Source organism: Antechinus flavipes, chromosome 3 (assembly GCF_016432865.1).
Source record: "Antechinus flavipes isolate AdamAnt ecotype Samford, QLD, Australia chromosome 3, AdamAnt_v2, whole genome shotgun sequence".
In the NCBI taxonomy this organism is placed as follows: Eukaryota; Metazoa; Chordata; class Mammalia; order Dasyuromorphia; family Dasyuridae; genus Antechinus; species Antechinus flavipes.
The window spans coordinates 540,769,719-540,793,381 of record NC_067400.1 but is presented as its reverse complement, the minus strand read 5'-3'; the positions used below and the strand labels follow the sequence as shown (position 1 = coordinate 540,793,381).

The 23,663-nt window shown below is 33.5% G+C and overlaps 1 long non-coding RNA gene across 1 annotated transcript; it reads right to left on the bottom strand.

Annotated features, from left to right (window-relative positions):
* Positions 1-1,407: 1,407 nt before the first annotated feature.
* LOC127558075 (uncharacterized) lies at positions 1,408-19,497 on the bottom strand. The gene is made up of 3 exons (XR_007952718.1): positions 19,431-19,497; positions 3,714-3,834; positions 1,408-1,624 (listed from the first exon to the last, which is right to left on the bottom strand). It is a non-coding gene; the product is annotated as an uncharacterized LOC127558075 (long non-coding RNA).
* Between the last annotated feature and the right edge of the window lie 4,166 nt (positions 19,498-23,663).

Sequence of the window (23,663 nt, the reverse complement as noted above, 5' to 3'; positions counted from 1 at the left end):
TGGTGGAATTGTGAACAAATCCAACCATTCGGGAGAGCAATTTGGAACTATGGTCAAAAAGTTATTAAACTGTGCATACCCTTTGATCCAGCAGTGTTTCTACTGGGATCATATCCCAAAGAGATACTAAAGAAGGGAAAGAGACCTGTATGTGCCAAAATGTTTGTGCCAGGTTTCTTTGTAGTGGCCAGAAACTGGAAACTGAGTGGATACCCATCAGTTGGAGAATGGTTGGGTAAATGGTGGTATATGAATGTTATGGAATATTACTGTTCTGTAAGAAATGACCAGCAGGATGAATACAGAGAGGGTTGGAGTTACATGAACTGATGCTGAGTGAAATGAGCAGAACCAGGAGATCATTATATATTTCAACAACAATACTGTATGAGGATGTATTCTGATGGAAGTGGATTTCTTCAACAAAGAGAAGATCCAATTCAGTTCCAATTGATCAACAATGGACAGAATCAGCTACACCCAGAGAAGGAACACTGGGAAATGAATGTGGACTACTTGCATTTTTGTTTTTCTTCCCAGGTTATTTTTACCTTCTGAATCCAATTTTTCTTGTGCAGCAAGGGAACTGTACGGATCTGCACACATATATTTTATCTAAGATATACTTTTACATGTTAAACATGTTAAACATGTACGAGACTGCCTGCCATCTAGGGGAGGGGGTGGAGGGAAAAGTTGGAACAGAAGTGAGTGCAAGGGACAATGTTGTAAAATTTACCTATGCATATGTTTGGTCAATAAAAAGCTATTAAAAATACAGAAGGGTGTATTGGGAGATGTATGTGATAAAAGGAAACAAAATATATTGATAATATCGGCTTTAAATAAATATTGTATGTTCAAAAAAAAAAAGAAAGTGGGGATCAGTCATATAAAGGGATTTCTCCAAACAGATAGATGGTGCTTAGAGAAGAGGGGAAAGGACTCAGTCAGGGTAGATTCTCTTTTTGCTGAGATATCTGTTAGAAAGGGAATTATTTCTAAGAATTCAAGACTTTAAGAAGCTGAAATGACACAGTGTGTGAACTGAACTAGATAGTAGCAATGGAAAATTGCCAGTGGGAAAATTTCAGGAAATTTTTGGTGTGGTATCCTCTGGGATCGTATCCAATATGCTTCCATTTCCTTTGGATACATTTTTGGACAAATATGTATGTGTATATATATTTATATACACATATATTGCTTTTTACTTACCATTATCTTTTCTCTCATTTCCACTTTTTACTCCTCTCTCTTACCCAAGATCTCTAATCTCTAATTCTTATTTAAAAAATCTTAGTATCTATTGTTTTTATGTCATCTTTACTTCCACACATATTCCTCCCTTAACTCCTACCTAGAGAGCAATCCCATATAACAAAAAAAGAAAAAGAAGTATAAAAGTGTTAAGCAAAACCAATCAACTTAATCAAACACTCAATGTTCTACAATCATAGTCTCCCACTTCGGGAAGGCAAGCATTTTTTCATCTCTTCTCTGTGGCAGAACAGGATTATCATTGCACAGGAGTTAGGTTTTTTGATTATCCTTCTAGTTGCGATTTTCTTCAGGGCATCTGGGCCAGGATGCTAAAATTTTTCTGATTTACTTCCTGAAATACCTAGGAAAAAGGAGAAGATAACATTGATTCCTTTGTTCTAGGGCAGCCCGTCTGGCAATGAGAGATAGCACACTATGATCTTAAAGTAACTGTGTCTGGGAGACAGAAATGTTATTTAACAAAATCATGAATACTGAGATTGCAAATGGCTATAATGTGGTATTTTTGTTTCTTCCCATTCACCATGTCATTACTATGTATAGTGTATTATAGTGGTTTGTCTTCACTTTTTTAATCACTTGAAATCTCTTATCATGGCTTCTACCTCTTTGATTTTTTAATATTTATTTTTTTTTGCATAGTAATATAAAAGTAGATCTATATAGAACTTTCCCAACTAGTGGGCATCTACTCTGTTTCTAAGCTTTGTGGCTACAAAAAGTGAGACTAAATATTTTGGTGCATGTGGGGCTTTTTTCCCTCTTTCTATCCTTAAAGTCCTTGGAGGAATATGTCTACAATTGGGCAAAAGATTAAAGGCATTTCAGTCATTTTCTTAACATAATTCCAAATTGTTTTCTAGAATGGTTGGCTCGATTGACATTTTCACTGTCTATTAATCAATGTTCCTGTCTTTCTACAGATCCTCCAACATAAATTTTTCCAACCATTTGTCATCTTTGCTAGTTTATTGGACATGAAATAAAAGAGATGTTTTAATTTGAATTTCTCTTGTTATTTGTGATTTCTGACAATCTTTCACATAATTTTAGACATTTAAAATTTTTCCTTTTGCCCAAACTCCAATTTCTAAAGTTCTTTTCCCCTCTAGTCTTTACTCCATAACAAAGGGTTAATAATTATACTCATAAAACCAATAGATTCAGAGTTCCTTGAGGACAAAGATCTTTTCTTAATTATCTTTGTGTCTTCTCTATTTCCAAACACATGGTAGGTTCTTCCATAGCTGGGTTTCTTAAACTTTTTCTACTAACACCTGAGTTTTTAAGTGACCCCGGATATATAGATATAGAAATAAAACATTTACTGATAATAAATCATAATTTTATGATCACCACATTCAGTTATGAGACCCCCCCCCCCATGGGGATGCAAATTACAGTTTAAGAAATTGAGTTCTACAGCATCTGTCATCTAAATATTGAATTCTCTCTTTTAATCCTACACAGATGCTATATCTTGGCATGAAGTTGACCCTGACTTTTTGAAAATTATGCCTTTGAAGATTAAATTTCTGTTTTTTTTCTAAGATAGAAATAGTTTGAATATGGATCTATAGAATGACTGTATGATGATCAGAATAGAAATTTTGGAGAGGCTCATTGCCAGTGGGTCAGACACCAGAAATGGAATTCTTTTGGATAATCCTGAATTCTCTGATTTACTTTCTGAAATACCTAGAAAAAAGGAGAAGATAACATTGATTCCTTTGTTCTGAATCCTGAACACTATTTAAGCAAATCCTGAAACTTTTTAAGATTTGGAGGGACTATCATTTTGATGTGTATCTACAAAAGGAGAAACTATACTGATAAAATAATGAATTATTGAAATAATAATATTAATTCAATGCTATCTCCAAACTAATATGTCTCACAAATAAGATGGAGTGATTTTACCTCATAAATGGGATTCACCTTACTTCAAAAAAAATTCATTGTGGACCTAGTTTGGTATCTGTCAGACAGTATGTTTTTCATTATTAATGATCAATTGAATGTCAATTGAATAAATGAATAGTTTGATCTGGTTGAATATAGTGTAATAGCTTCATTAGCCTAGTTCAATCTCAGTCCCTCCTTAAGCTTTTCAGTCCAGGTTTCCAAGGTCAAAATTATTCTAAGTCTGTCCAGAATACTTCTTGTAGTATTTATATTCAAAGTATATACTTCCTCAACTAATTATAACAATGATACCTGAAAGACTAGATGTTAATGAAAAATAATGGGTGGGGGAAAATTCATTATCCAAAAGCAAATGAATAGAGAAAGAAAAAGAAAACATATTCTTTACCTGATTAGTGCTAATGTTTGATGATGATGATGAAAATAAGTTTGCATTTCTATCACATGTAACAAGTTCTGCTCAATAATTCATTGAACTTAGTAATGCAAATATTATTTCTCACCATTATACACAGGAGGAAATGGATACTCAGAGAGGTCAAATGATCTTTCCATATTCACACATGAAGAAAATGTCAGAACTAAGTCTCAAATCCAGATCTTCAGATTATAAAATCATTCTACCTGTAAAATAATGGATTAGTTTTATGAAGTGAATTTAAATCTTTGTTCAAAACCTTTTAAAATATTCTATTCAAAAGATGTGCTTTATGTAAGGAATACAAGCTGTTGCAGAAAACAGATTCTGGGAAGTTTCCATCAAAGACAGTGGTGAGTTGAGTCCATTGCTAGGCAGTTGCTAGAGACAACCTCAGAGAAAGACTAGAAAATCATGGTAAATAAGGTGTAAATCAAAATGGGGAGGAAGCTTTAGGGATGTCTTAAAATTTTTTCTTTTTAAAAGGAAAATGCCTGAGAAATCTTCACTATAGAAGGTATATCATGCTTGGGCTTTTATAAAATTGTCAACATAGATATGATCTGTAAGGTACTTTTCCTTTCTTTTGTTCTTCACCATGAAGAGAGGATGAAATGGAGATAGAGTAAGGAAGACCTACATAACTAGAATGCATGAAAAATGTTGTTTTTATTTTTTATTACTTGGGAAACAATAAAAATCATTTCCTTAAATCAGTTAAAGTAATTGATTATGATAGAACTCAAGGTTGTTTTGAGGCTGAAGACTGGGGACAAATGACAAAAAAGTACTTTTGCCAAAGAACCAGAATTTAAAACAACAGTAGAAAAAAATTGATTAGAAAGTCTCTGAATTGTATCTAATATATTTATTTATTTTTATAATATTCTAATAATAGACTTAAATAAGATATTATTAAATGTATTTATATTTATCCCTTTTAATTGGTTTTTGGTAATTGTGATCTATAACATTTATGACCTAAAATCTAGATTTCAGTCACTGTTCTCTTTTCTAGTCTGAACTATATGATTTTTATATCCATGACTAGCTGCTAGAGCCTTCCCTTTTAACCTTATGTGTTTTACATATATTTCATGTGAATCTATTGCTTGCCATGAAATATGGAATTTAGAGGAAGTCAGAGAACATATACTGATTTTGAAGATAGAATAGAAACTTTGATTCTGAATGGGGAGGTTCAAAGAATTTCTTTGTACAAATGAAGGGATTTCAATTTTTTTTTTTTTTTGGAATTTTACAAGTTAAATAATGCTTCAATAGATCTGAAATCTCATGGTATGAGCATTCCCCCATCTCTAGTGTATTTAATCGAATTCTTGAGGGTAGAAACTGTTTATTTTATTTATTTATTTTCTGGAATCTTCAGTGCATGATATAGTGTGTGGAAAATAGTTGGTGCTTAATAAATGCCTGCTGGTTGATTAGGTGTTGTACTGCTACCTGAAAATGGTATATCATAGCTTTAAGCAAAGTTATCTAAAGAAAAAGCACCCAGATTATAGATCTATAGTTGATAAATATTAGCCATTATCATGTTAAACTGTGCTAAAGACATTTAAATCACATGCAGATTGGAATTCCTGTGTAGTCTGCATAACTTTATTATTCTGTGTAAGTCTTATGAATTTAAAACAACCAGGGCCAGATGAACATCATCTCAGAATAAGAAAAGAACAGGAAAATGGGATTGCTGAGTCATAGTCAGTTGTTTTTGAGAGATATTGAAGTAGGAGAGAGGAGTTGAAGGACTGGAGAAAAGCAACAGTTGTCCTAATTATCAAAAATATAAAGACTAGGATTTAAAGAATGTAAAACAGTCAACTAAATTTCAAAATTCTAAAAAGTTTTTAAAAATGATATGATGGAAACAATCAATAATCAAGTAATTTTCATATATTGGTCATGGTTGGTCCTTTGGCAGATTTATGGGAGGATTTGAATAAGATGTGAATGTGTCATCATAGGGAATTGCCATATACACTGGATGGGGGAATGAGATTTCAGATCTATTGAAGCATTATTTAACCTGTGTACCAATTCCAAAAAACCTCATTGAAATCCCCTCATTTGAACAAAAATTTAATTTTGAACCTCCCTATTCAAAATCAAAGTTTCTATTCTATCTTCAAAATCAGTACATGTTCTCTGACTTCCTCTAAACTTCATATTTCAAATGCCAATTTTATACCAATGATGCTGCATGTCTTTGAATCAAATAGAATTTCAACCATTGAAAAATCAATATAATGAGCAAGCCACATAGCAGTGGGGAGATCAAAGGCTGGTGTAAATAGTCTGTGATATATCACCAATAATGTCTGTATAAAAAGTGTCACAAAAATATTATTCTGAAAGTACACCATTGGAAAAGGAAGTGAACTTGTCATGTAGCAAGAGAAAGGAATGTCAAATGGTCAAGTAATCCACTGGACTGAAATTTAAGGAATATTAATTGACCTGGGGGGGGGAAACATCCAATACATCCCTGATGAACAATTTATTAGGTAGGCATAGAAAATAATTTTTAGATCCATTTAAGCATCCTGTCCATTTAAGTTTGGGTTCAAAGTTTTTTTTTTTTTTTTTTTTTCCCTTTAAATATATGTTCTGTGCCAGGATCTATGTTGCTACCAGTCTTGTATGCCTCAGATTGAAAGATTCTTAAAAGCAGGGAACTATTTTGGAATAGCATTATAGAAGGAATAAGGGTCTAGGAGTGAGGAAGACCTGAATTCTAACTTTGCTTCCAACACTAAATAGACTTGTAACTTAAGACAAATTACAGATCATCTTAGAGACTTAGTTTTCTCACCTGAAAAATGGAAATCATAATGTTATGAAGTACTATTAGTATTTGTTGCTATGGCCAAAGAGGATTTGGAGAAGAAAATTCTGAAAACAATAGACTTTTTCATTTTGTATATCTCAGAAAAGGCTTAAATGGAGACAATATGGCTTAAAATGGATTACCTGAAGATAATGAAAGGAGCATGGTTAAGGAAATAGGAAAAAATATCAGGGTAGCCCACCCACCTCCCTCACACTTGAACTCTGACACATCCAAAACAGGATTGAGACTAACTGGTAAGGGAAATAATCTGTACAATATCTGATAATTGGTAGCCTGGGGCAAGATGGTCTTTAGGAGTTCATAATGATTTTGTGGTTGTTTCAGTGATGTAGTACATGGTCATAACAAAGTTTCACTGTAATTCCTAGGTTCATGCTTCAGGGTGGTTCAGGAATGTCTGGGGTCATGAAAAATCGAATAACTGAACAGCTCAGAGGTTATAAAGGGACAGGAGGAATTGTGATCAGATAAGTCTGATCAAGCTGGGAGACACTAATCAATTAGATAACTGGAACTTTATAATCTGAAATGGAAGATTGCAGATACTGGGGGCTCCAGAGATTGGGAAAGGTAAAAGGTGGACAGGACATGGTTAATGAATAAACATATCATTGGATTGAGAAAGACTAGGCATGAAAAATCAATGGTTGGGACATTCACCAGTGACAGTAACTGCTTTAGTTATCTTTTATCTCACTATAGATAGTGCAATCATGGAACTCTCTTCTTCCTCATCTCTGTGTCCTAGCTTTTCTAGTTTTTGTCAAGTCTTGGCTAACATCCCTATTTCTGCAAGAAGTTCCCTATTCTCTTTAATTTTAGTGTCTTCTGACATCATCTCAAATGTGTTCTGTCTATATCTTGTATATATATAGGTATTTACATGTTCTCTCTTCCATAGACTGTAAGGTCTATTAGGGCAGTGTCTTTTGCCTTTCTTTGAATTTCTATACCTTAATGCAGTGTCTGGCAAATAATAAATGCTTAATAAGTACTTGCCAACTTGACTTGATAGGCACATAAAATTTTATAATAAAAAAGAGATTTTATATGTGTTCTTATTTGATTCCAAAGTAGAACTATGAAGTAAACAAGGCAAGCCTCAGTTTCCTCATCTGTAAAATGAATGGATTGGGATATATGTATTTTGAGGTCCTTTTCAGATTAAAATTTATCTTTCTAATGAAGCCCATATTTATACATGAGGAAACAGAACCATGACAAGAATCCATATCTCTTCATCCCAATACAGGGTTTTCATCTAGGTTCTCACCGGTGTTTTTACAATCTGGACTACTCTTTGTGTGACAGCCTAGAGAATCTGATAGAACATCACAAAAGGATGATTTTGTTTACTCCATGTAAGGGAAAAAGTTGGGATAAGTTGCAGCTTTCAGAAATGATTAGATATCTTTCCCTGGGGATATAATCAGTCTAGGAAGAAAAGTTCTGATGATGTCTGTGTTTCATTCTTCTGTCCTACCCTGGGGGATATAAAGGTTTTTCGGCCTTTGCTTTTTAATGATTATGTCAGGGAAAAAGAACAAGTTAAAGTCAGAAGAGAGCTGTCATTCACATTGTCAATGGTAATGGAGCGTGTGGAGCTTATGAGATCTGTTTTCTTGGTTTGGTCTCCAAGTATGGATTTGACTTGAGGACATTATTTATACTCGATAATTTCTTTCCTTCTCTTCTTTTCCTCCCTCCCTCCCTCCCTTCTTCCTTCCTTATTTCCTTTTTTCCTTCCTTCCTTCCTAATTTTGTTTTTCCCTAGTTACAGGTTGAGACAATTGTTTAAATATTTTTTCTTCTCAGAATGTTTTTATTTTTTCCACTTCATTATATTTTATTATTTCCAATTACATTTAAAGATAATTTTTAACATTAATTTTTATAAGATTTTGAATTACATGTTTTCCTCTCTCCCTTTTTTCTTTCCTCCTTTCCCAGACAGCAAGCAATCTGATATAGGTTATATGCTCACAATTATGTTAAATACATTTCTGCATTAGTTATGTTGGGAAAGAAGAATCAGAATAAAAGGGAAAAAACTACAAGAAACAAAAAAAAAAAAACAACAATAAAGTAAAAATAATATGCTTTGCTCTGCATTCAGAATCCATTATTTCTTTCTTTGGATGTGGATAGCATTTTTCATCATAAATATTTGGGAATTGTCTTGGAGAAGAAGTAAGTCCATTATAGTTGATCATCACACAATGTTGCTATTACTGTGTACAATGTTCTACTGGTTCTGCTCACTTCAGCATTGTTCATGCCTTTTCAGGTTTTCTGAAAATAACATTATTTCTTAATAATGCTCATTATTTCTTATTGCACAGTATTATTCCATTACATTCATATATCATCACTTATTCAATCATTCCCCACTTGATAAGGGATTGATAGCCACTCAATTTCTTTATAAATTTAAATTTATTTATTTGTAGCAAGTTTTTTCATAGTATCTAAGAATTGAAAATTGATTGCATGCTATCAATGTTGGTTATATTGTCTCATTATGGTAATTTTCTTTATTAAGTTATTGATCCTATAATTTGTTATTTGACTCATTACTACAGATTATATTATTTCATTTCCAATTAATTTTATTCTATCTTTTCATGGCTCTTTATTGTGTGGAATTTTTATTCCATTAACATCTGAAAAGGATGCTTTTAATATTTCTGCCTTCTGTATTTGATTATGAGATTTTTATGCCCTAATACATGGTCACTTTTTTTTTTTTTTGCAGGGGGTGGGGGTGGGGTAAATGCCATGGACCATTGAGTAAAAGATATATTCCTTACTATTCCCATTTAATTTTTTCTAGAGATCTATCACATCTAACTTTTATAAAATTCTCACCTTAACTTTTTATTTTTTATTTTGTGGTTAGATTTATCAAGTTCTGAGAGGAGAGGTTGAGGTCTCTCAAAAGTATAATTTTGCTGTCTATTTAACTTTTCTTCTAAAAGTTGAGTACCATACTACTTTGTACACATATATTTGGTATTGATATCACTTATGATATCTTTTAGCAAGGTAAAGAAGATATTTCTTCCTTTCTCTTTTAATTAATCTAGTTTTGCTTTTACTTTGTTTAACATCAGGAATACTTTGTTGCTTTTTAAAAAAAATTTAACTGATGCATAATATATTCAGCTCCAACCTATTACCTTTACTCTGTGTGTATCTCTTTGCTTCAGATATATTTGTTATTGTGTGGAACAGGGTGCTAGACATCCTTACCCAAACTGACTACTCAGCGGCATTTCTAGATACAAACAGAAAGCATTTATTCAATTCTTGCAAGAAGTGGTCCAAACACATCAACTAGACAATCCAGCATGGCACATGGCAGAAGCAGAAAATGGGTTATATAGCAGAAAAGATGTGGGTGTACCCTCTTACCCTTCTTGTTGATTTTTAAATTCATTGAATGGATTGAAAAAGAAGTAAGCATTGACCAATGGTCAACACCACTATCTACTGCCTGGGGGCATGTGACTTCCTGCAGTTTAGGCTTAAGGTCTGACCTCCTGTATCCTACAGTGTTCTGAGAAATCTTCCCTGGTCCCATTCATTATAAGCAACATATTTTAGGATTTTGATTTTTAATCCACTTAGCTAATCACTTTTGTTTTGCTCCCCAGAATGGTTAGGTCAATTTGATGCGATTAGTGGCAGGGCAGAGAGTTGAAACGTGAGAATCCCCTTCTGGTTGGTTCAGGTTCAGTGTGAAAGAATTCATGAACTGGAAATATTAGTGGCAAAAAGGAAGTTTTATTGGCACAGAGAAGTCAGCTTTTGTAGGAAGGCAGACTTTCTCAGTGGCAAAGTCCTGGTAAGGAAATAGAGATCTTAGCAGAGAAATAAAAAGGGTTTATCACTGAGAAGAGAATGTCTTCACAGTGTGGGGAGAGGGGAGGAGTCTTAGTAGGTGTGCTTAGAGGAGAGGTCCCTTGGCATGACATAAATCCTATTTCAGACCTCTGCAAGAAAATGAGTTTAAAATTGCTTTTTTTATACCAACTCTGAGAAGGGGTTTCAATCAAATGAGATTCCTTCAATGTTGTCAGTGCCCCCAGGCCTAGATTTCCAGTTGAATGAGACCACTTAAGTTCCAGCTACTAAGAGTGTTCCTGGACTAATTTTCAATTCAATAGAGAGAGGGTGCAGCTACTCAGGAGAAATATCAGGTCCAGATCTCCAGCTAAATGAGACCACTTAAGTTCAAGCTAAGTAGGGAGTGGTCCTGGGCCAATCTTAATGAAACCACTTAACTGCCCTGAAGAGTGGGTCTCTGTAAGAGGAGAGTTTCAGAGTTCACACCAAAAGTCAAGGAGGACAGTTTCAGCGTTTCCCCCTTCAAATTCACCAATCATTCTACTAACAATGCATTAGTGTCCCAGTTTTCCCCACATCTCCTTCAATTTTATTTTCCTTTTTTTTTTTCTGTCATCTTAGCCAATTTGATAGGTGTTAGGTGATAACTCAGAATTATTTTAATTTGCATTTCTCTCATCAATAATGATTTAAAGCATTTTTATATGACTATAGCTATTTATCTAACAATTATCTATTCATGTATTCTGAGCATTTATCAATGGGGGAAGATAATTTTCTGTTGTAGTTAAATTACATATATTCTGAGAGAAATAGAGGGGTAGACAGACAGAAACAGAGAGACAGAGACACTGAAAGGGACAGAAAGAGCCAGAGAACATGCTATCAGTAATGTTTTGTTTTAAAGTAAGTCCCTTCCTTTAATTGAAGTGATGTTTAAAGATAGGTGTATTAAAGTGCTAACTACATTTAATTGAAAATCTATCTCTCCCCCTACTCCTCTCCTTGTTTTCAGAGATATCTTACTACTAAAAGAGGGGAAAGATGAATTATACAATGCTACTTCTCTTAAAAAAGAATTCTGACATCCCTAACTAGTCAGAATTTCAAATGCACCAATCAGTATCTTCATGTATTAAGATGATAAGTGAGATATACTTGATTAATTTTCTTGCTAACTGACTATGACTTGCTTTAGAAACAATTAAAATCTTTATATATTTTTTTACTCAAACAGAACCGAAAAATGCAGACTCTTTTCCAGGAGCGGCTGCTGTTTGTGTTTGTCAGGAAGGTGATGCCATGACTTGTAAATGAATTGGATTTAAATGAGGGAGGGCTGTGCAAAGTCACCAGCCTCACTTTCTCCTACAGAGACATAAGGGTCCAGATCTAAATATAGATCAGGACGAGTGAAGATGGCTGTGGATATAGTGGGAGTAGGAGCCTTTCCCCGGTCTCCATTAGACTGTGGCAATGCTCATTCACTGATTAAGGCTAGGTAAGAAATGAAGCAGAGAATATCTTTTACCTAATAAAAACAATCAATCTGAGAGGGGAAAACACTTAGGATTTCGGACAAAACAGAAACAACTGCTATTTACTTTATTGTGAACCGCCTGGGACCAAATAATGGAGTTGGACTGAGACTTACTATTATTCAATTAGAGTCAGAATGAGTTGGATTTAAGGCATGATTCTAATGAAAGAAATCTAGTCCTTAAGCCCCAAGATATCTTTCAAGGTGTCCCCAATGAAAATCAAAATTTACATCCTTTGGGCTGGGGTCCGAAGGTCCGGAGCAACTAGACAGAAGTGGACAAAAAGTCTGAATTAGAAATACAACCTGGAAGTCTAGTTATTCCTTCAGGCAAACATGAAGGAGCACCCACAGGAGCAGCTGGCCTTAAATGGGTCCTTTGTTTTTAAGCAACTCCGCAATTACTGTCTTTAATGAGAAAGCCAAGTTATATAATTCCCAATAAAAGACCTGATAAACTACTTGAGAAATTTAGCCAGCCAAGGGGTGATTACCTTAATGACCTCTTCTTCCTAATGATGTCTTCCTCTTGGTTAATTATGAGTTCTACTAGGGAACTTGTCTTTTTCTCTGTGAATTGCTAAAAACCTCTTTCATTGACAGAAACCCTTAAAGATTTAGTCCTCTGTTAGCAGCCTAGTAAAATCACTACCCCTTGATTTGGAGGTAGGTCTAAGGCATTTTTTGGGACAACTCATGTGACCCCAAATGTGTCCCATTTGGTTGTTAAAACCCACTTCCTCAAGCGTGGACCCAGAGTCGGACCTTTCTTCATGAATGGCAATGATTGGCTAGGCCTAAGTCACATGATCCCTACTCCCAGTGGTCTTTAGAGCCTGAAGATCAGGCCTTGGGCCCGGGGTGACAGAAAGTTACAGGAAGTGACATGACCCACAGGAAGCAGACCACATTGGTGACCATTGGTCAATGATGGTTACTTCCTGTTTGTCTATCCAATGAAAATGCTTGAGTCTTTTGCTATTTAAATAGCTACTACTTCCTGCTGAGCAGGTCAATGAGCACATGTTGGGAGCTGAGATGTTTCCCAGGTCGGCTTAGGCCGCTCCCTGTCCTACACATTGCCCCATAAGCCCCTTAGACTTAGGGATCATGTGACTTCCTGCAACTTGGGCCTAAGGTCTGACCTACTCCATCTCATAAGACTTTTTGAGAGATCTTTACCTGGTTCCACTGTTGTGTATATACACTGTTGCAATAGCATGTTTTACCAAATTTTCAAGAGATTGAGATGAATGTTTTTGAAAGGGCCTTTAAAATTGTAAATATCTATGTAAGTGTAAACTATGATTATTATAATTTTAATATTCACATTGCTATAGAAAATGGTAGACTATTATTTCTATTTGAGTTTGATTCATTAATGTCAATTATATAAGTTCTATTGGCTAGGATTCTGTAATATGTCTCCCGCCTACCTACCTCTCTAATCTTAATTCATTGTTATCCTTTTTTCCAGTTAATCTTTTTGACTTTTCCCCAATTCAAACTATCCCTGTCTTGCCTTTATGACCTTTATGACCTCCTTCCCTAAACCCCACAGAGTCAATCAAGGGACGCTATTACTATCCATGTGATAGGGGAGTATATTTAGGTCATGTCCTCCTTGACTTTTGGGGTGAACGCTAAAACTCTCCTCTTACAGAGACCCACCCTTCAGGGCAGTTAAGTGGTTTCATTAAACCAATAACATATAATTATTTAATTATATATTGTATATAATATTATATATATATATAATATATTATATATAATTATATATAATATACATAATATGTATAATAATTATTTAATAATACTATTTATAAAATAAACCAATAAAATTGGACCTAAATACACTCTAGTTTTTCTTTTGCCTCATAGCATACTTAGCTTATGAAAAAAATCAAGGCCTAGGCACCATCTTCTACATAAGGTTTTCTTTTATTTCTGCCGTTATTAGCATACTCTCTCACTTGTAGCTACTTTAAACATACTTTATTTTTACTTAAATCCACAGGCAGCATGTAATATTCTTGTAGAATATAAGCTCACTGAAAGTGGGTACCAATTTTCATTGGTATGAAGACTATTAGTATATCATACTCTTAGATTATTAGCTATGTCTTGCAATTCAACTAATTTTTCTTAATGAACTTGGACTTTGTGGTATTAGGAATATGCAAATTTAGCACTGATATTGGTTTCTTGTCTATCCTCCCTTTATAACATATTGTAATTTCCTCATTTATCTTTGTAATGTGAATTTTTGTTTTTGCATTGTTTTATTTGGTGATTGCAACTCCTTGCTATTGGGATTCAGTTAATTCACAATTAGTTTATGCACTCTGTTCTCTCCCTCAGGTTTTTGCATTTATTTTATGTATATCTTTGCTTTTTAGATATTTAAGCAACAGATTGTGGGGTTTTGCTTTCTTATTGAATACAACTCTCATCTATGGTCTAATTTATTTACATTAAAAGTTAAGTGGGATTATGTTTTCCTCCATTTGTCTTTCTAGTATTTCTTTTTCAGTATTAGGATTATTATTATTTTTTTATTGTTCCATTCTTCTTTTAAAACAATGCTTTCTTTTTATATTATTATTTATTTAAAACTAAATACAAAAAAGAAAAAAGAAAGACCAATGGAAACTTAAAACAAAGCAAGAACAATACTTTCTTACTGGATTTGTTTTGTTCTGGAGTATTCTGATTAATGTTTAGCCTTGGACTCATTGTTAAAAAATTTGTGCTCATGATACATTTTAAGTTTTATTTGTATTATAAACGCCTTAAGCTTTTAAAAGTCTAGTTAATAAAATAAGAAATCAAATTTGGATTACTATCTTTTGCCAATTTTTAAGATGAAATTTCAGTTTATACTGAAAATTTAACTGTCAACATTAGTTTGCATTGGCTAAATTACTTTAAGACAACTTCCCAAAGGCTCTATTCACTTTCTTCCCAAGCCCTATTCTTTCCATGTTGTCAACTCTCTAGTTTTGAAATTTTATTTACCTTATTGATGATTTTTTCTTTTTTCTTTTTAATTATCTCATTTTCCCTTCTCTTTACCCCCTCATGTTATACTCTTCCCCTCAATTAAATTGGTTATTTACTCTCTCATTCATTCCTCTCATTTACTTTGCTTGCTAATTCCCCAACTTCTTTTGTTTCTTAGTTATTTTTTCTTTTACTGTTTCTTTCTCTGGGAAAGATTCTTTACTTTGTTCACTTCATTACTTCTCTTTCAACTATTCTAAAGTTTTATTCTTTGGTAAAGAATATATGTAGTTATTCTTTCCTTATCTTTCTTTTATTCTTTATGGAATTAGGACTTCTAAAATAACAAGTAAGTTCTAAATGTCTAAACAATTTCTATATAATTGTCTTGAAGATCTTTTCCCTTCTCCTTTATTTTTCTGTCTTACTCTTAGAAATATAAATTCATGAGACAGATAAGAAGGATAGAAGCATTGCTTCAGGATACAAATCCCTGTGTTTCCAATGGTTCAATTCTACACTTATTTCTCCCCTACCGTGTTTTCTCCTTTCAAGCAGCCTGTTGTGCCCAAAGGCTTTAGTTTCCTTTCTTCAAAGGTAAGATGTTGTCCATGGAGGTACAACAGTCATTCAGAGGAAGTGACATCTGTGTGTGCCAATTCTGTAGATTAGACATTATAAATTCTCTATTTCCCATAATGGAATACCCCTCTACCTTTGGAATATTTTTCAGTCCTCCTTAATTAAAATGAAATTTCCATCATTCTTTCTCACAGTTTCACTCACACCCTTTGCCATCTTACTCATTCTCCTATGGCCCTCCTCTTGCTAAGAGATTTCCGAAGTTATCTTCCCTTCATTGTTTACCATGGACTTACTTCATTCCTTTTTATGACTCTCTTTCCTGTTTAATTTCCAAATGCTTTTGGGATGATTAAGTCTAGTTGGACATCACCCCAAGACTTTTGCAGCTTTCCTTCTCCTTAACTGCTTTTCACTGTCTTTTGAAATGATATTGATTGTTATCATTGATCATCTACTATGTTTGGCAAATGAGTTTATACTTTAAACTGGTGTCCTATTTTTGTTAAAGAACATTAAGTATTTGCTGACTGAGAAGGTTTAAGAGTTCTTTTGGCTTCATTGTTGTGGCAACTTTTTTATTAATTAAAAAATGGGAATGTAGTTGATGTTATTTATCCAGATCTCATTTTTTTTTAGTTGACAGCATATTTAAATGGTTGGGTTGGAACTACTACAATTTTGTGCAACATTTCATCTTTATTCTTTCTTTTAAATTGGTATTGACTTTGGCCTTTTTTCCTTATCAGTAGATGATTCATATGTCTGATTTAGACAAGAATACTATGTCTGTGAGTAGTTATTTCCTGCCTGCTAAGATGGTCTTTTTTTTTTTTTTCTTTTTTTCTTCCTTTAATGGTCTTGGATGCTTTCTCTGTCTAGCACCTTCTGCCTTTCTTCTTGAAGAAGGGAGTTTGTGATGCCACAATGAAACAAAGACCATCAGGCTTTGCTTGGATTTCCCCAAATAAGAAAAAAAAGTTTTTTTTTTTTTTTTTTTTTTTTTTTAATCCAGGCTCCTAGATACCTTCAAAAAATTCAATTATACAATTCTATTCCAAAAGAGAATGAAACCTCTTTCTTCCCATCAAGCCAAATATGAAGTATATGGGAAAGCTCAGGAAAATAGAAAGATGGATGAGTATAAACTGATGCCTTAAGTTTGTTTCCACATTTATTCCATAAATTTGTTTTCCATATTTATTCATTCTGTCTTTATTTATATTTCAAGGACCTTTAGGGCCATGAACCTGCCTGCATTTTGACACTAATTTTACTAAGAATTTCTTTTATATTCTGCATTGCCTAGATGAGTTTTTTTTTTAATTATGGTAATTCTATGGCTTGTTTTGGTGAAATTGTTTTTTTTTTTTCTTTTCCTCCATCTCACTCTTTCTTCTCTCCCAAGTATCCCAAGTAATAAACCATTCCCTAGTATCTTTTTCTTCCATGTTGCAGATCTTGTGCTCTTAATCAACTTGGAATGTTATGCAACATGAAGTATATAAAGTTAAGCTATATTCGTTCTATGTTCACATAAAAAATAAGCCCTATTAATAGCCATAATTAGATAAGTAAAATGGGCCTATATATATATATATTCAGGATATAATACCTGATCAGTTTTTTTCAGAAACAATTTATAGCAATAGCTAAATGATTTAGGGGTATAGTGTGTAATAGAACCCTTTTATTGACTCAGCCATGCATCTTGGAGCTATTACTTGTACTCAGTTAATCAAAAGGCATTTACTGAATGGGCATTATGTGACAGGTACTGTGCTAGACACTGGGGATACAAGATACTATCCTTAGGGGATTATAGTCTACTAGTTATTACATCAAATGTTCAAAAGTAAGTAAATATTCTTTCTCTGTTTTTTTTCTCTCCCTCCCTCTGTGTCTCTATGCATTTCTTTTTCTCTGTCTCTGTTTCCATCTCTGTCTCTGTTTCTTTTTCTTTTTCTATATCTCTTTCTGTCTCTATTCCTGTATCTCTTTTCCTTTCCTTTTGTCTCTCCCCGAAATTTCTTTCTTCTTCTTCTGTCTCTGTTGCCCCCCTTCTCTTAACCCCACAGAGTCAATCAAGGGACGCTATCACTACCCATGTGATAGGGGAGGCAGAAGACTTTATTCTCCTTTATGTTACCCGACTTAGTATGCTCAGGCATGCCCACATTACACAAAAATACAACATGATACAAAATAAACCAAAGATTAGTAAAAATAAAGCTATGATTTTTCCCCTCTCAAATTCATGGATCACTTGAAATTGGTTCATAAAATCCTTGAGAGTTCATGGACCTCAGGTGAAACCATTGCTATAAACATTTTAGGCTTAGGAATAGAAAACACTATCAGAGCCTGCAAGTAACAGTCTCCATATATAAATTCTGGTTGATAATCATGGATATATACAGGAAATATCCTGGGTTGGCTGTATGGAAGTAAATAAGAGGAATTAAAAGGTATTAATTTGGTTTGCATGTCAAAGTGTCAAGTATTTGATGTGTTTAGATCAGGGTTTTCATGTGAACCATAAAATTTACTTCGATTACTTTATCAGTAGAGGTCTTTTTTGGGTACTTTTTTTGGTGAGTTTTTATGAATATGTTGGTTCAAGGGTCATTATTAGCAAAAACTGTGAAGATTTCTGTGTGCGCAAACTGCATCAAACTGCCCCTTTGTCTAGATCTTAAATTATTTTATTTCTTGCCCATTTTGCTTATTTCCTGGAAATGTTTATATGAATCAAGAGTAATTGAACTATTTTTCTTTGCTGCCATTGGTTAAACCTTGAGACTCTCATCTTCTGTGATGCTATTCTTCTAATTTTTAATGTTTTATTTATTTATGTCTGTTCCTATCATTTTCCAATAACTTCTTTCCCAATAGAACTTTCCTTTGTAATTAAGAAGTAAAGGCAAAAACAAAACAACCAAATTGACTAGATTAAACAGTGCATATTTCATTCTGTGCCTGTAATCACCTACTTCTCTATGAAAAGAAAGGGTCTATTTTATTGCTCACTTCTTCTTGGGTTATTTCTTGGTGCTTTGATAAATAATTAATGGATTTATCTAATTTAATAGATAGAAGCCTTAGGGATATAATTTCCAAGTAGTATCTAGACATTTCCTGGTTAATTCAAGTATTAGTTCTATGCAAGCTACTATGAATGAAGGCCTTAGGAATACTTGGACCCTAAGGGTGATTATGTTGAAGAAATACTATATTGTCTTGGTAGGCATGTCACTGTAAGTGTGTACACATATACACACAAATATATATGTATCTATACATATATGTATATATGTATATGTCCACAGTATATATGTATATACATACACTCCTATAAATACAAATAGAACAATCAGTTTGATTAGAAAGTAAACATTCACCAGTAACAGTTTCCTTTCTCTTAGAGAGTAAGTCAAATGTAGGGAACCTATCAATGATATAATTAGATAAAAGTTTCCTATCTCCAACTGACTATTAGATATTTTGAACTAAATGTTTAGTAACCATTTCAAACTCAATATGTTTTTAAAAATCCATTATTTGGTGACCAAACTCTCCCATATTCTAAACTTTTTTATTGCTGTCAAGGGTACTTTCAGCCTCCCAGACTGAATTTTAGTACATCCTCAACTTGTCAGTCTCACTCAGCCCACATATTTAATGTGTTGTTAAATCTTGTTTGTATCTTCATATCTCTTGTGTGTTTCATTGTCTCTCTACTCTTAGAACCACCATCCTAATTCAGACCTTTGAAAATTTCATAATCTGATAGAAGTTGATTTATATGGAAAAATTAAGAACTTAATTTGCAATTAAAAATCAACTATGTAAGTCAGAAGGCAGCATGGAATAGTGAAAAGAGAACTAACTTAAGGATTAAGAAGATCTACCCTGATATATATTGGGATAATGAACCTAAATGAATCATTTACCTTTCAGTGAATATGTAAATCAGAGCTAATAAGTTGCTGAGAAATTAACCATCTGAGTTGATAAGAAGGTTCCTCAATTGAGTTCTATAAACTGATAAAATTCCATCCAAAGTTCCAAACATCATAGAGGACAATAAAAAGTATAAGGCCATATAACACAGTATAGATTCAAGTACAAAATCTTATAAGGAGACTAGAGACTTTATGGGAGGCAGCTATGTTGAAATTCATCAACAAACATTTATTAAATGCTTACTATGTGCCTGGCTAAGATCTGGGATACAAAGGAAAGCAAACACTTAGTCATATAAAGTAAGCTTGGAATGGAAACTTGAAGGAAATCAGGGAAATCAGAGGGAGATGAGAAAGGAAAGTATTGCAGATATGGACACATCCCATATGGAAATATAGTGGGAAGATGAAGTCATATAAGAAACATCAACACGTACAGTATTATTGTATTAAAGACTATATATAACTTTAACATGTTTAACATGTATGAGATTGCCTGCCATCTAGGGGATGGGGTGGAGGGAGGGAAGGAAAAAGTTGGAACAGAAGTGAGTGGAAGAGACAATGTTGTAAAAATTAACCATGCATATGTTCTGTCAATAAAAAGCTATATATTAAAAAAAAACACTATATATAGGGGAGATTTGCTCCCTTTGGGGGAGACTGAACAAAGAAAAGAACCAGATTGTGAAGGACTTTGAAAACTAAATGGGGACTTTTTGATACTGAAGATAATAGGGAAGCAATAAAATTTATTGAATAGGAGAGTTATATGATCAGAACTAAGGTTTATGGTTGAGGCAATGAGATAAGTTAGATAATTATTGCAATATTTGAGCTTGTATCTGAATGAGATTCTGTGAAAGTAGAAATGACAAGATTCGGCAACAGATTGGATATGTAGAGTGAGTGTGATTGAGGAGTCAAGAATGACACCAAAAATGAAAGTCTGGGTGACTGAGAGAATGGTGGCACTTTTGACATTAATAGAGAAGTTCAAAAGGATGGGCTTGGAGGAAAGATAATGATTTCTATTTTGGATATGGTGAGTTTTCAATGCCTATAGAGCATCCAATTCAAGCTATCAATAAGAAAAATTGTTATAAGCTTGGAAGCTAGAATTTGGAAGAGAGGTTAAGATTAAATAAATAATTTTTTAGATCATTTTCAGAGGGATGATAATTAAAGCCATGGAAAAGGTAAGATTATATAGAGGAAGAAGAGAAAAAGGTGCAGGACAGACCTCAAGGGACACTTTCAATTAGTGGGTGTATTATGAAAAAGATCCAGCAAAGAAGTAGACAGGTAAAAGGAAAATAGGAAAAATATATATAATAAAAAGTTAGAGAAGAAAATTATCCAGGGAGGGCAAAGTAATCAACCAGATGAAATACTGTAAGATGAGGATTAAGAAAACATTAAATTTGAAAATTTAAAGATAATTGGCAATTTTAAAGAGAGAAGTTTCAATTAAAGGATGATATCTTAACTGAGACTACAAAGACTTTAAAAATGAGTGACAAGAGAAGAAGTATAAATATCAACTGTAGATTTTTTCAGGGAATTTAATCATGAAGGGAGGAGAGAGCTAGAATGGTAGTTAGCAGAGGTCATTGAATCAAAGCAAGCTTAATTTTTTTGTTTGTTTTGTTTTAGTTTTTTAAGGATGAGGGAGGTATATTTAGAGGTATTAGGGAAGCAGCCAGTAGATAAAAAGACATTTAAAATTAGTGAGAGGATGGGATGATAGAGTGGGTAATTTACTGGGAAGACAGGATAGAAAAGGATCAAGGGAATATATTGAAAGAATTGCCTTGGCAAGAAGAGCCTGCTGCTCCTGTGAGATGTGGGTGAATGGGAGAGATGATAAGAGATGTTTAAATAATATGACATGAGGAGGAGGAGATTAAAAGGGAGCTTTCTACAATTTGTGTGTGTGTGTGTGTGTGTGTGTGTGTGTGTGTGTGTGTGAAGTATGAAGCAAAGTTCTTGGCTGAAATGGTAAGCAGAGTGCCTGCCACAAGAGGTTTGAGGAATGATGACGTTTGGAACAGACATTAGTGAGTAGGATAGTGGATCAGCTAGAGAAGTGTGAAAGGATTCCCTTGTTGAAGTGTGGACCTAGGAGATAGTATATAATATCAGATCAAAATAAAGTTCTTCAGCTACATTCAGCAATGTGTGAATATGAATGAAGGTAACATATGGGAAGAGTAATCTAATTGGGGATTAGTAAGGAATGAATAGTAATATGATAGGGAGGAAAGGTATTCAAGTGTAGAAGTAGGATAATATTTAACTAGTTCCTCAAAAAGTAGAAACAGGGAAGGGAAGTGAATGTATTCGATATAGAAGTGATAGCTAGGGAGAAAACTAAGGGGTTGAATGATTAGAAATTATGATGAGAATGAAAAACAAGATTAGGAATTGGAAGAAAGAAGGAAAGATACAAAGACAAAAGATTATGACTAGATAAAGTAGTTTTGGAATTTGTGGACACAGAAATGGAAAAATTATAGGTGATGCTATAACCATCTCTATGTTAGTGAGAATAGGTTATGGAATTGAGTAGAGGAATGAGGAAATAAAAGCATTTGAGTGAATATCAGTATGTATATTGAAATCTCCCAGCAATATGGCAGGAATTGGTATGGAAAGAAAGACTGTAGACAAGCACTGAATTCACTGAGAAATGAATGACAATGTAACCGGGGGAAAAAAAAAAAAAAAAAAAAACAAACAACAACAAACTTGTTGATTCGGAGTTAAAAGACCTGAGTTCAAATTGTGGTGCAATTACTTACATTGTCCCCTCCTCTCCTCTGCAGTTCAATTTCCTCATATATAAAATAAGATCGGATTAGATAAAAAATTCTTAAACTGTGGGTTGTGACTTCACATGGGGTCACATAATTGAATGTAAGGATCCTGAAATTATGATTATTATTAGTAAATACTTGATTTGTATATTATTTTATGTACCTATATACATAGGGCTGTGCAAAAATTTCTTAGGTAAAAGGGGCTGCAAGTGGAAAAAGTTAAGAAGTCCAGAACTAGTTGAACTCTATGACCTCCTAAAACTATGATCCTATGATTCAGAGACACAAGTTTCTCCAAAATGATAAGTACATACAATAGAAACTACAAGTATATTTCATTCTTTTGCTTTTTGTCACATTTCATTAGGAATGGAAGACTCTTTAATATAAAACCATACCCTTTTTTTTTTTACCAAATTCTATAATCAAAAGAAACCCACCAAGATATGACTACACAATTTCAAATGTAAAAAGAAATTAAAATAATAAAGATGCTCTTTCCTTTACTTCTCTTCAAGCTGTTAGGTTTATGCTTTCTTTCCTCCAGATTAAGAACTTTACCTTTCCCAATCCTGTAATGGCCTCTGATCTGATGTATTGATCACACACATACACAAATACATACTATATTAAACATTATTTGTTTGCCCATGGCCACTTGAAACTTTTTGACCCTTACCTATTGGTGAAACTAAAGATTTCTGTATCTTTCCTATATTTTTTCTTCTACAACTTTGTCAATTTAACTTTAAATATCATGTTAGATTCCTTGTGATTTTCTTTTTCACAGTCTGATTAGCTTATGTCCTCATATTAATCTCTCTTCCTAAGCATCTGATAAAGTTATTGTTATTATTATTATTTTGCTTAGAAGTCAATCTGCAGAGTGGAAGCTAGCAAATGGTAGCCCAAAAGCAAAATATAAAGCAATACTTTATGATATATTTTGTTGGAGATAAATGTTTCAAGCCTTGACTCTTTAAAGCAATAAATATTATTTCTGGAAGTAAAAGAGCAACTCAAAGCAAAAAAAGATGGTTCTGGGATGATATGTGAGAAATAAATAATATTCACATAATTTTGACAAGATGTGGGAAGCATGTGTGCAATTTGAGAGACTTCATTTGGTATTTTATAAAAGGAACCCCTCTACTTCATCTTCCTGAAATACTACTTCTTTATCTTTCCTTTCATTGTCAAAAGGTTAGGTGCTCTGTGTGAGTATGTGTATGTGTGTGTGTGTATGTGCATGTGTGAACTTGTGTGTGTTTTAAGTATAGAGAAAGGTTGTTAAAGAAAGGAGGAAAATGAGAAAGAAATAGAAAGAAAGATGGGGGATGTGTAGGGATGGGAGGATGAGTTTGAAGAGAGAGTTCCAGTCACAACTTCATAAGTAATC